This window comes from Sceloporus undulatus, chromosome 2, assembly GCF_019175285.1.
Source record: "Sceloporus undulatus isolate JIND9_A2432 ecotype Alabama chromosome 2, SceUnd_v1.1, whole genome shotgun sequence".
NCBI classification, from domain to species: domain Eukaryota; kingdom Metazoa; phylum Chordata; class Lepidosauria; order Squamata; family Phrynosomatidae; genus Sceloporus; species Sceloporus undulatus.
The window spans coordinates 316,135,441-316,149,812 of record NC_056523.1 but is presented as its reverse complement, the minus strand read 5'-3'; the positions used below and the strand labels follow the sequence as shown (position 1 = coordinate 316,149,812).

Sequence of the window (14,372 nt, the reverse complement as noted above, 5' to 3'; positions counted from 1 at the left end):
AAATTGGTCCTTTACCAGATCAAGCCTGAACTTTTCCTGGAAGCAAAGATGATGAAACTGAGATCATTGTACTTTGGCCACATCAAGAAAAATGGCAATAATGCTAAGGAAGGTAGAAGGCAACAGAAAGAGAGGAGGAACACATGCTTGATGGATAGACTCAATCAGAGAAGTCACAAGCCTGGATTTGCAGAACCTGAGCAGAGCAGTGGAGGGTGGGGGAGGGGGCTTGCATCCACAGGGTTGCAAAGTGAAATCAAAATATATAGCAATATCTAAATCTAAATGTTTAGTGATAAAGATAATTGGAGTTGTGTATTATTTTCTGTCTCAGTAACAAGGATGTACAGGAAGCCTCTGTAAATTTTGCGAGAGGTAAGGAAAGATATATATGTGTTGTTGCCAGGAACAGTGCTTGATGCTCCATAGAACACAGAAGTTTTGTCTGCCAAACTATCACAAGATTGTATGTGATCAGAATGGCTTCTTCCTCCCAGTACACATGATTTGGGAGAAAACAGAGTGAGAACAAGTTCACAAGCAGGTTGGCACAAACATTTGAGTGAAGTCAAGGGTCTAGAACAAGCTGTGCTGTTTATAATTGGCAGTAACAAGGTCAGATAAAATCTGTGGTATGTGACGAGTTTAAGCTGTAACTGAAATGTGGAGCTATGCTCATGGGACTCTTTCCCTTGTGATTTGTTAACAAAAATGGCTTAATCTAATAATTTCCTTTCCAGCGCACATAAATACACCCCCACATACTTTACACACCAGAGATCTGTGCATTTAAAAAATGACAGCTGTCCACCAATTAAAGAATGTTAAGCTGATGAATCATTTCACCTTTCAAACATTTAATTGATTACTTAATTAAATTTAAACACATTTTCAGATCATGAGTAAAGGTGGCTTTTGGAGATGCTGAAGGTAGTGTAGAAATATTCAGATTAATACACAAATTCATTGTGAGAAAAAAGGACTATCCTTAAGACTCTCTTTTTCATTGCCCAGAGCAGTAGCTCCTGTGAACCTTCAGCTACTAGCCCCATGATAAAAGTATTGGTTTGTCTTTTTAGCTGTCCATGGTATCCAGCCCCAAATGAGTTGATTTTATTCCTATCACCTTTCTTCATTGTCCAGCTTTCACAATCCCCCATAGAAATGGGACTATGATGGCACGAACAATTCTAACTTTAGTATTGTGATATATCTTTGTCTAGTTCCTTCATAGCCTTTCCAAGTCTTAAGTCTTCTTCTGATTTCTTGATTGTTGTCTCCATTCTGATTAATGACTGAACCAAAATACTATATGGAAAATCTTGAACTATTTCAATGTCTTCATTGTCTGCTTTGAAGTTATGTAAATAAGATGAGATCATTATTTATGTTTTTCTTAATGTTCAACTGTCAGTCAGTGGAACTTGATAAGCCACCACTTGTATATATTGGATTGATTCAATGCGTCTATGCTATTTGGGACTAATAATTGGATTTAGGCCATGGACTGAAAAATATGCAATGTTTAAACTGGGCACTGAGCATAGGCAGTGTTTTAATAATTAAAGAGGGGGAGAGATACATTCTCCTTCCTTTAGAATTAAGGATTATGATTATCCTGCCCTCATACATCTTTCTTGATAATCTCACAGTTAAAAGAAATGGCAAAATTTTATATATCAACATACTTGTAAAAGCTGAAACTCTGCATCAAAAGCTAGCCAAACAGCCAGCCCAAAATATTAACCATTTTAATCCAATTATATTTCCAGGGAATGTTCAGGTCTTGCTGTACCTCCATCATCACCACACTGAGAAATCTGTAGTGTGTTCTCTGTAAACAGAAAATAATGAAGCAATTTCAATCAGCACTTTGAAATGGTTAGCTTGATTATAACCTTGAAGGTTGATGTTTTGCTCATAAAATGTCAACTGTAATGGCATGTTCAAAACACATTTTGTCTGGACCCATAAAACAAAGAATACTAACAGGAGTTGAATTTACAAGAAGTGAAGTGATTTGATGTCACCCCATTTCAATTTGAGCATTAGATTTGGTTCAAGATACAAAAAAGTTAGGGAAGAAAGATATTAAGCTATCAATTTGAGGGGAGAGTGTAGGCCATCCTTATCCTCCTAAAAGCTTCCCCAGACCTTCAGAGTGATCTATTCAGCTGGCCAGCAAATTTGAGAAAGCAGCTGATAGTAGTACAGCTACCAGGGCTTCTAGAACTATCTCACATTGAGGAATACTCAGAATGAGGCATTGTTTGGCAGGTTTGGAAGATGTTTCTGCCAGCTGCTTTCCTGATCCTGCAACCATCACAGAAAATTGGCTTGAAGCCCCCATCACACTAATGCCTTGCTCTGACAGGTCTCTGAAGTAAGGCATTGTGAATAAGGTGACCATGGAAGTGGTCTAGTGGGCTCCTCAGAATGAAGCCTGATGTCTGATATCATCTGATCTAACACCACATGAATGATGCAACTCCTCTTCCCAAAGGGAGTAGTAGTGCTGGACCTTTTCTTGATCAGGCACCACCACCAATCTGGTGCTGCCACTGTTTTCATCAATGATTGTCGTACAATGGGCCCTTGGTATCCACTGGGATTCTAGTCCACCCTGTGCATACCAAAATCCCTGGATGCTCACAATTTATACAATACTCAAGTTATATACAATGGGGTAATAAAATGGTGTCCCTTATATAAAATAGCAAAATCAAGGTTTGTTTTTTGGATTGTGTGTGTGTGTGTGTGTGTCAGTGTGTGTCAGCCCATGGATGGTTGACTCTGTGAATACTGAATCTGTGGATAAGGATGACTGACTTTAAAGAATGTAGTTGTGAATACTTCTTTGATCTAGATTGCAGAGAGGGTGTTGGTCATTTTTAATAGGGGCTTACAGTATAAGCCTCTACAAAGGGATTGCCAAGCCTCATCTCCTGTCTGAGCAGTCACCCAGCCCGTGAGCTGCCAATAACAACAACTTTTTACTCTTACCTGCCTCTTCCCAAGGCTTAAGACAGGATACAACACAAATTAAAACACATAAAACATTTTAAAGACATTAAGTTAAAACACATAAACATAGGACACACTAAAATCACCAACAGTATTTTTTAAACGATAGAGATTCAACAAAGATCAAACAAAGAAAAGAGGAATGTTAATACAGATGGTGTAATGTAGCTAAAGCACTTTAGTATATTGACTATAATGCTTGTATAACATTTTTAAAAACTCTCAGTGGAAATGGGTGAAAATTAATTTCTGAAGTATGCGTGAGACCAGATGTGACACGCGATGAGTGTGTGTGTATGGTGGGGGGGGAGAAAAGTATACATTGGCAGGGGAAGTGAGGGAAAATCCAGCATATTTCAAGAAAGAGACTGGATGCACTTTGTAAAGTAGCAGGTACAGTCGAAACAGACATAATTGGAAACTCTTGAGACTTCCATAGACTTCCCTCGCCCATCTGGAGATACCCTCAATTTCACTTGAAGTTTCCATTTTCACGTGCACCATGCCACGGGCACTGAATGTCAAATATTCCTTTGATTGCTCTTTAAAAATGATGTTCATTATAACAGAGAAGAATCAGAAAACCAGACAGTAACTGGACAATGGCAAACCAAAGAAAAGAGAATATTGCATCCAGACTACCTCATAAAATTTGTAATCAATGATAGTATATATATATTTTGAGGACCGTTACATATAAACAACCCATCAGATTGTTTCTGGGCACAGCTCCTAGCTGGCAGATACTTGCTTACACACTCTATGTGACAAACATTCACTCTCTTTCATATTCTTCCATTTCACCAAACTTTTTTTTTAAAATACACCCCCCCCCCCCCCCCCCTTTAACTTCAAACTTTAGCCTTAAAGTCCAAAGACAGGTGTGAATGTGTAAGCATTCAGAGTGGCTTTGGAAAACTGACAACAGTAACATTACATATAGTCTCCAAACTTTTACAGATGTAAACCAGGAAACATGTGGCCAAGTAATATTAGAATGTGGTTAAGGGGGCAAAAGGTATAAATGTGGAAGGACAGACAAGCTGGAAGAGACTGCTATAGTTTCCTTTTGCCTAACTCTATAGGAAAGGGCAAGATTCTGCCCCCTTTCTGAGTTAGTTGAGTGGAAACTACTTTTGCACTTTGAACAGTAAGCCAAGGACAAAGAGGGAAAGTTGCAAGAGGAAAAACTGGGACATTTTAAAAGCAACTGAAAAAGTGGGAGAATAGAGGCTTAATCAGGTCTGTCCCTGCCAAAGCAGGACAGTTAGAGGGCATGGTATTATATGCTTTGAACAGGCACACCAAACTGATGGTGCAGTGGTTAAATGCCTGTATTGCAGCCACTCATTCACAAACCGCAAGGTTGGGAGTTCAATACCAGTCAAGGGCTCAAGCTCAGTTCAGGCTTGCATCCTTCTGAGGAGGTTGCTAAAATGAGTACCCAGCTTGTTGGGGGCAATTAGCTTTCACTTTGTAAACCGCTTAGGGAATGCTAAGTGTACTGATAAGCAGTATAGAAATGTACTTGCTATTGTTATTCGTATCTAGATAATAAACATGATTGGTTAAACTCTTGTTACCAATATGCAGAGGAATCTTGTAGCACCTTTGAGCCTAAGAGAAAGAATAGTACAAGCTTTCCTAGTGCCTAGGCATAGAACATTACAAGCAGGCTGTCTGTGTGAATCGCAACTGAAATGCAAAACTTGTGGATGTGGTGGTGAGATAGCAAGTTCAGTTCAGTTTCATTGGGAGACAAAGGCAGGAGGAAGGATGTTGCCTAAAGTCAAGGCGAGTAGATGACCATATGAATGGTGGTGGGAGTTATCAGAATGTAGTTTGATGCTGGCTGGGAACCAGATAGGCGACATTATTTAGTGGTTGGCATCACGCTACGTTCCAATAACTCTCACCACCATTCATATGGTTATTTACTCACCTTGGGTTTAGACAATATCCTTCCTCCTGCCTATGAAGTTGATCACACCGGGGTTAAAACGTTCCCCAGTGTGTTCTAACGTGCTCACTTGCGGGTGCGCACAGAACATGATGGGAACGTGATGGGGCCAAGAACCCCATTTTACTGCACACTGGAACGCCACCTTTACCGCCGGGTATTCCAATCGTGTTCCCATTGAATTCCAGAGGGCGCCATTTCTGAGAACTGTTTTAAAGTGTTTAACACGCATGGGCAAGTTAGAACGCACTGGGGAATGTTTTAACCCTGGCGCGATAAACATTTTTGTCTCCCAGTGCAATTGAACTGACCTGAACTTGTCACTTCATCACTACACCCACAAGTTTGCATTTCTATTTCCAGCCTGTTTATAAAGGTCAGTTCTTAGGCATTTAATCTATGCATTTTAGGAAACAGATTTGAGTCTACGAAAGCTTATGCTACCAACTTCTTTCTTTCTTTCAGTCTCAAAGGTACTACAAGAGTTGCACAAACACAGCTGTCTCTTTGAATTTTTATTACCAATGTTAGGAACCTTTTTGCTACAGATACTTGCAAAATCTAACACGGATTCTTAATACCATGCCCTTTTCTCTTTGACAGTACTGCTGTCCTCCTGTTCAGCTGTAGCTGGATTGTTTTTGTTCCCAAAAAGAATATAATCACTAAGTGCATGGCTGCTTTTTTTTCCATTCTACTAGGACAAGTTGTGAGTTGTCTATATCTTGTTACAAAATGTATTAATGGCTCTTGCAATATGAAACAGTATATCATATATATTACACATGGTTTTATTCCCTTCTCTTCTCTAGAGGACATACAGCTGAATCATCAGTCATAGTGAAGAGGTACTCTGTATTCTAACATTAGAAATAGTAATAGTCAGTAAGAAAGTCTTACAAGTCTAGTAGTCACTTGTATTTTGCCTGGCAGCATGTCTCCAGCATCTCAGGAAAAGTCTTTCCAACCCTAGTACCTAAGATTCTTCCACCACCATGGCAACTGATCATTTAACTATGTTGTAAATAGGATAGGGAGGTGTGTGTGTGTAACTATTATTATTATTATTGTTGTTGTTGTTGTTGTTTATAGTGCCGTAAATTTTGCATGGCACTTTACAACCCAAGATTAAATTGAGCAACAATTTCTTTATAAGAACTATTTCCTCACAGCCTTCATTAAGAAGCTGTTTTGCTGTTCATATCACTGAAATAAAAGTAAGCCAGAGGGGAGGATGATTTTATTTATTTATTTATTTATTTATTTATTTATTTATTTATTTAAGGCCAAGGACACACCCATCTGTCACAGAAAGAATGCAGATTTCCCATTCGTTAATCTTGGCATAAAATTATTCTCAAGAAACTGGCTATTCAAGCAATCTAGGAAGATTTTATTTTTAAAGTTGAATGGAAAGAAAATGCAAGAATACTCACAAAACAACTCTTTAGTTTATTAAAAAGGGAGGAAAGCAGAAACTTGGCAGTAAAAATTGCAGAACTGCTCAAGCTGATTCATTTTTTCACAACGTGACTGAAATAAAATTGTCAAGAACAGTTGAAGAATACAAGTTCTCAGAGTCCTTTGCTCCAGCTATTCTTAAAAACTCCAAAATGTCACTACCCAGATGGTTTCTAGATACTCTTGACCCTGGGCCAGCCCCCTCTGCAACCATGAGCTATGATAAGCAGAGAGACTGATAAAGAGAGAAAGGGAGATCATGTTACATTTCCCTTTAAAAATAAAACAGAACAGTCCTACCTTGGTTATAGGATCATTTATTTTTATTTATTTATTTATTTATTTTATATGTCACCTTTCTCCCAAATTGGACCCATGGCAGCTCACAAAAGATGTTTAAATATAACAATAACAACAGCAGCAGCAGCAATAAAACAGAACAAATTTAAATCACAATTAAAACACCACAGTAATAAGTCAAAAATCTAAGATCCTTAAAAATACCAAGTTAAACATATAAAACCATTTAGAATTGGGCCAGTCATGTAAGACTTGATGCATTGCAGTGGGATACTGTTGTATTTTGCATTCATTAGCAATGTGAAATGCAGGCATTATTTTCATCAAAATCTTAATTAAGAAACAGTTGCATCAACTCTCTTTTTTTCAGTTACAGTACTTTTCTCTCCAGCATACCTTTGCTCATACAGGTCTACTGCCAGTTCCTCTTCAGAGAAAACTTCAGTAATATACTATAAATCTTTACTAATATGTTACAAGTTTGCCACCCCACAAATATTGATCACTGATACATATTACTTGGGGTTAGGGTAGAATAGGAATATCAGGTTGCTGCTGCTGCTGCTGCTGTTGTTTTAAATAGCATTTCAAGCTCTGTCCACTTTCTTGGAGGGCAAGAAAAAGACGTGTCATATAGAGTGGCCAGATGCAAAAAGAGGATGCTAGAGCAAATGAATTTTCCTTTTTCTTCATTAGGAAAACTGCAGGAGCCCTCTTTTACATCAGACTAAGCAATTACAAGGCATTCACTATGTGTGGATGACAGAGATCTCCAGGAAGACTGGTATGCGTGTCAAACTATCCAGGATCATCAGCATTCCATTTTGTGTTTACAGTGACCCTTGAAATTGGTCCAGGGCTGCTGCTGGACTGCAGAATTAATGCAATCACCACTTTAACTATCGTGGCTCCATTGTATGGAATCTTGGGATCTGTAGTTTGTTGCAGCACAGAACTCTCTGACAGAGAAGGTTAAATCTCTCACAAAACTACAAATCCCTGAATTCCATAACACTGAACCATGGCAGTTAAAGCAGTATCATAATGAATTAATTCTGCAGTGTAGATGTAGTCCAGGGAAACAAACTGGCGGTTATCCTATGTAAGAAGCAAACACTATGTGACTGGAACTCCCATTTTTAAAACCTTAAAGCAATCTATAGTTTTTGGTGGGTTTTTTGGGCTATGTGGCCATGTTTATTCCTGACGTTTCTCTAGCACCTGTGGCTGGCATCTTCTGAGAATGCTGACATGGAGGAGAGTGGGGTCTCTTGGCACTCACATTTCAACGGAGTAGTGGAATACTGCAAAGCTAAAAGCAGTGAGGAGGGCATGAAAGTCTCTCGTATCATCTGGCCTTAAATGGGAATTTGGGTCTTGATTACCAGATCAAATCAAATCAGCTTTTCTTGCCCATACATTCCAAGAGAGAACAAGAACTGATTTTGCAGTTTATGAAGTTTTCACACCAGTGCTTACCGTGGATTAAGCGCCGGTAAAGCACCAGTAAAACGTCCCTGAAGCACAAGGGTGTGAAAGCCGATTGTGCTTTTGAAATGGCAGTGAAGTGTCCTCTCGTCTCTACTGTCCTTGAATTGTTGATGGAGCAGCCATTTCCTATTAACGCAAAGTTCCCGTTAATAGGAAATGGTTGCTCCATGAACGATTCAAAGATGGTAGAGGCGAGGGGACACTTCACTGACATTTGAGAAGTGTGACCATCTTTCACACCTTCACGCTTCAGGGACGTTTTACCGGCACTTTACTGGCACTTAACTCACGGTAAGTGCTGGTGTGAAAATCTTAGTTGTCTAAGTTAAGATACAAACTGCTGAACCTGTCAGGATAGATGTCATGTCCCCAAAATGGTGCACAAGGATCTCCCCTGATGTTTGCCAATTTTATTCTAATTATTTTTGAGGCAGAAATTGAATTCTATTGTTAAACTAGGTTGCTGAAAAGACAGAGATGCAGATATGAGTCAAGAAAACTGTGTCAGTACATAGTCCTTAACATTTCTACCGATAAGGTATGCAGAAATGGCCTTAGAACCAGCACAGAACATTCCCTGCCCTTTCTGTTTTACCTTGTTGTTATTGCTGTTGTTAGCGGTCCTTGAGTCAACTTCAGCTCATGGCAATCCTGTGTATGAGACATCTCCAAGCCCCCTGTCCTCCCCTTTTTGGCTTAGGTCTTGTAGATTCAGGCCCATGGCCTCCCTGATTGAGTCTTTCTATCGGGCACGTGGTGTTCCTCTCTTTCTTCTGCCTTTTGCTTTTCCATACATTATTGTCTTTTCCAGTGATTTATGCCTTCTCATGATGGGCCAAAGTATGACATCTTGGCTTCCACAAAGAGGCTTGAGCTGTTCATGCTTGATCTGTTCAAGAATCAATTTGTTTCTCTTTTAGGTTGTCCACAGGATCCTCTGCATTCTTCTCCAACACCACATCTCAAATGAGTTGATTTTCTTCTTATCTGCTTTTTTACTGTCCAGGGGTCACATGGTGATGGTGAATACAATGGACTGGATGATTCTTGTTTTCATATTCTTGTTCCTGGTTTTATAAAAGATTACATGGCTTGAAGGAATTATCTATTGCCATGTGAAACTAAAATGGCTGCTTCTGCTAAACATTTTCTCTATTCATAGGATGTACATATAGCTATATACTTAACAGTCATCAGTGAGGCACTGTCCTTGGAAGGCAAAGCTTACTTCGTTGTTAATGTTGCCCCCCCTTTTTTTCCATCCACCACCCACAGAGTTGTATGAAAAAGCTGTGATGGGAAAGAAGACTTCATTTTCACCCACTTTCCTGTTTTGAAGGATTCTTCACAATCAGAAAAGAGGTAATCATGATTAATTTTGTCTCAGTTTGTGTCTAGTGCATTCTCTCTCTTTCTCTCTGTCTAATGATACAAAAATAATTTTGGGTTTAGGAAGACAATTTTGGAGGATTTTAGATTTCATAATTCCAGATAAGTGAGACTCAACCTGTACAGAAGAACTGTAAAAATATTAATGAGTGGAAGCAAACTTCTTCCTTTCCAACTAGGCTGAATCCATACTTGCAAAATAATCCAGATCCAGTATGCAATACATTATCCTGATTTCACGTTGTGTATGACACAATGAGTCATAAAAACCCAGACTCAAATTGATAGCCATACATTCCCTGGTCAAATTCAAATTGGTACAAAAGGTGTTTGCTCCTGTCCACTTTCCTCCCTTCCCATCATGAATAAACCTATGCACCAATAGCTTTTCTTGTTTTTCTGTCAGTCTTATCACCTAGCTTGGATGCCTACCCCCCCCCCCCCATCCTTCACACCCCAGTGAGTAAGTGGGGGAACTTTAAATCTCTTCTGACACAGGAGAAGAGGAGCCGAGGAGAAGGAGAAAGATTTTTTTTTCTTCCCTCACTTCTCTTTCCATTTTGAATCTTTAACTGAATTAAAACTGGCAAATACTTAACAAGCTCCTTCTTCTTGGTGTGATGTTTGGCTGGTGAACTTCTTTCAGGCCTGCAGATACTTGCCTTTTGTGTCTAGATGATGCTAGTTACTTAAATACTAGTGCTTAGTGAACTGAGTGTACTGTTAGTATATATAAAATGAAATTTATAGCTGTGGATGACCTATCTTGTAAAGAGGATTGTTTCACTGGGAAATTCAAATGGTGTTTGTCTTAACAATGTAGGGGCTAGCGAGGGGGGGGGGGGGGGTGTGTGATGTTTCTTCTAGTGCAGCTCAAGTGATCACTTGAGTGCCTAATGTTGATCAGTGGAATTTTAGTTATTTGTTTAAAGCATTTCTATTCTACTTCTCTGTCAAACAAGGCTCAGACTGGCTTACATCGATTCAGTAAAAGAAAGCACCTGCCTACAACCTTATTATCTAAAAATACAGACAAGGGGAAAAGAATGGGGAGGAAAAACAAACAAACAAACAGTCTTTTTAGCACCATTGTCTCCACTTTTGAGATCTCCTTTTGCTAGTTTCCTAGAATGGATGCTGCTGGTGACAGTTTTCTTTATAAAAATTATTATAATAATTATTTTGCATGTTAAATGACACCTGCTGGAAGCTCACATAGCAACTGATTTCTGAGAAAATCCCTTCACTTTTGAAGGACTGAAGCAGCCCAATTTTAAAAAAAGAGGCAGGGGTTCAAGTTGGAGTTTTTCAGGAGTGCCTTGAATATACCCCAAAGTCTGCCTTCCTGGACAGGAAACCGAGGCTGTAAGAAGAAAAAGTTCTACCTGCATAAGATGTCCTAGAAACTTATGGGATTGGAATTAATGTCCACTATTTTGCAAACATTATGTACCCTGAATTCTCCCCTAACTTCCTCTGCGAATTGTTCCTTCCAGTTCTGTAATGCTGTTATCTTAAACGCTCTAGAGATACCATTATTTCCTGTTAAGTAAAAAGAATGTTCTTTCAAACTGGCAAAACAAAACCGTCCTTATAGTACAAAGTATCAGTACGACATCCACTGCATTGCCATTGAAATAAACCTGCACATGTCAAAACCTCATTGTATCTGTCATTATAAGTATATGAAAGGAAGCGAAAGAAAAAGTCATCCCTGATTATGTTTAGGAAGAAACCTTCAAGAGGTCTCTAGAGGGGTCATATTGTTTTTGTTTGCTTACACAAGGCTGACCTGACTTTGGGGTACACCTACACTGTACAAATAATGCAGTTTGACACTACAGTAGTTCCTTGACATTTGTGGCTTTGACACACATGGTTTTGATTACGTATTCGCAAGGTCAAGGCTGCTGAGCATACACTCCTCCTCCCCATCTCTGCCAGGGAGATGGAGGCATGTGTGTGTGCACTGCTCCCCCCCCCCCGCATTTGATTCACGAATTTTGACCCTGTGAATGTCTAGGGTTGACTGTAAATGTTGTAGGACCATCCTATAGAATCCTGGGATTTGCAAGTTTGCCACGTCTTTCATGTTCTCTGCCAAAGCATGCTGGTGCCTCACAAAACTACAAATGCAAAGATTATGTAGGATGGAGTCATGGTAGTAAAAATGATGTTGAACGGCTTTATTTTTACACTGTAGATGCACCCTATGTTGTTTCATTGCAGAGGAGCATGTTTGAGTTTTGAATAAAAAGTTTGCTGAAGCAGGATAAACTGTACTTGTTTGCTTGCTTGTTTTGTATCCTGCCTTTCTCATGATAGGATTCAAGATGGCTCATGATACTTATGGGGCTTTTGTAGGAGGAACCTATCCCTATTCATTCCATGTTATTTCTGCCTTTGGGACCAAATGTTCTCTCCCCCCCCCCCCCCCAATACATTTATATGGCTTCTCTGATGTCTTTAGGATCAAATATTCTGTTAATATTCTGAGGTATACTTGTACCTTCATTCTTTACCTTTGAAAGACATTTTTGTTTGGAAAACAGTTGGAAAACATATCCAGTGAAGCTTGATGACATTACAGTTGTTACCCATTCCACCAGCAGTCTCCTTTTGCTGTGGACTTGCTGAACAAGTTTTTCCAGGGTTCAGTGCTTGAGACTCAGTGCAGCTGGACACTTTTAACCTCACCACTCTGCCAAATATACTTCCTTCATCTTCAGTGGATGGCTGAATACTTTCAGCTAATGTGTAAAGTGAGTGCAGCTTTAGTGTAATCTGAGTTTTGATGCACTGAATGCATTGGGTTTTGGTGTAATCTGAGATGAAAATTGGTGATGTGGCAATGCGATTGTACTTGCAACTCATCACAGGTTACTGATGAACATGTATGAGTAAACTAGCTAAAGATGCACTGTAAGCTTCAGAAGCCTCTCCTTCTTTGGAGGTCTTTAAACAGAGACTGGATGACCATCTGTCAAGGATACTTTAATTGTGTGTACTGGCATGGCAGAGGGTTGGACTGGATGGCCCTTGGGGTCTCTTCCAACTTTATGATTCTATGAAATACAGATTCCTGAGAAGATATATTGCTTGGTCTGAACCGTCTACTTTTAGATACCTTTCAGAACATCACGAACACTATCACTTTCCTGGTTTCCACTGAGTTTTGGATGTGGACCATTATATGTGCCTCCGGGGCACCATTTTGTGGAGATGCTAGTCCTGTTTGGCTGAATATTCCCAGAGGGTCATGTGGGAGAGTGAGAGGAGCTACTGCTTGGCCTCATAACCATTATGTTATGGGATTTCTTAAGGTTCCACACTGCCTCTTATGCTTTGAGAACTCTACATGAAACCACTGAGGAAACCATTGAGGGAGATCATACAGATCTGGGGTATTTATGAGTATTATACTCATAGAATCATAGAATAATAGAATGGGAAAAGACCTAAAGGGCCATCATGTCTAAACCCCTGCTTTTTTAGTTTTCTTGCTGCAGTGATTTCTTTTCATTTTGTATGTCTCTACTTACTGAAATGAAGTACCAATGTGAAGGGTGAAGAGTAAGTAGAAATGTGTAATAATACTTTGCACTGACTCATTTTGGAATCCTGTTTATCCTGTGCCTCAAGCAGTTTGCTAGCATTTTATGTGTGCAGTTCATCTCCTACTGTTTTGCCTCATGCAATGGTAAGACTGACTGTTTTTCTCCTTTAAAAATCTGGTTGTGGTACTGAAGGATTTCTTTGAAATATCAAAGTAGGGATCCATTGAAGAGTTCCTGTGTCAGTTGAAAATTATCAAAGTTCAGTGAAATCCATTTAGGCATATAAAGGATGAGCGATGGGGAGCAGCACAACTTGAAAAAGCAAATAATATTATTTAAAAGTAACAAATAGTTTTAGCATCACTTCTGTTGCAATTCTGAATTTCCACATCTCCGCTTCCCCTTGCCCCAACTAACAAAAGAAGAAATGACACAGGGGCAGACCTTTGCAATTACAGTACATACGAGTGGTCAGACTTGAGGGATGTAGCCATGGTCCAAAACACATTGCACAAATAATCCAGTTTGAAACCACTTCCTGGCTCAGTGCTAGGGAATCCTGGGAATTCTAGTTCATTGTGGCACCAGAGCTCTCTGACAGAGAAGGCTAAACATCTCACAAAACTACAGTTCCCAGAATTCCCTAGCACTGAGCCAGGGCAGTTAAAGCATTCTCAAACTGGTTATTTCTGCAGTGTGTCTTGGACCCATGTTAGTTGACAATAAAAAGCTTGCAAAGGCATCTTGCAGCACCTTTGAGATGACCTGTGTGAAAGAAGTTGTAGCCTTCCATAGACTTGGTCTACTTCCTCAAATATATGGAGAAAACTGGTTGCCAGGAAGGACCTTTATAATCAGACTGTATGAACAGCCATAGAAATGCAAAACTTGTAGGTATGGTGATAAGAGAACTCCACTTTTAACTATGGTTGTTAAGGGATGAAGGCAGGAGGAAAGATGTTGCCTAAGGCCAGGGTGGGTGGATGACCATATGAATGGTGGAGGGAATTTTTGAAAGTGCTGTGTGCAAGGTGGGAACCAGAAAGGAGATATGATACATAAATGTATGTGGGCGTATATGCACATGGGTGCATGTGTGCATGTATGTGCCTTCAAGTTGCCTGTTAACTTATGGTGACCCGATGAATTTGATACGGTTTTCTTAGGTAAAGAATAATAAGAGGTGATTT

At 39.5% G+C, this 14,372-nt stretch overlaps 1 protein-coding gene across 2 annotated transcripts in view; it reads left to right on the top strand.

Annotated features, from left to right (window-relative positions):
- Window positions 1-14,372, top strand: part of RAB27B (RAB27B, member RAS oncogene family) — a 141,230-nt gene that overhangs the window by 58,889 nt on the left and 67,969 nt on the right. Inside the window, exon 3 of one of the 2 annotated variants that reach the window (XM_042454720.1) lies at window positions 9,512-9,598. The exons of the other annotated variant lie outside the window; for it this stretch is intronic. The gene's annotated coding sequence lies outside the window, so the exon portion shown is untranslated. The remainder of the gene's footprint in view (window positions 1-9,511; window positions 9,599-14,372) is intronic. 2 annotated transcript variants of the gene reach the window in all.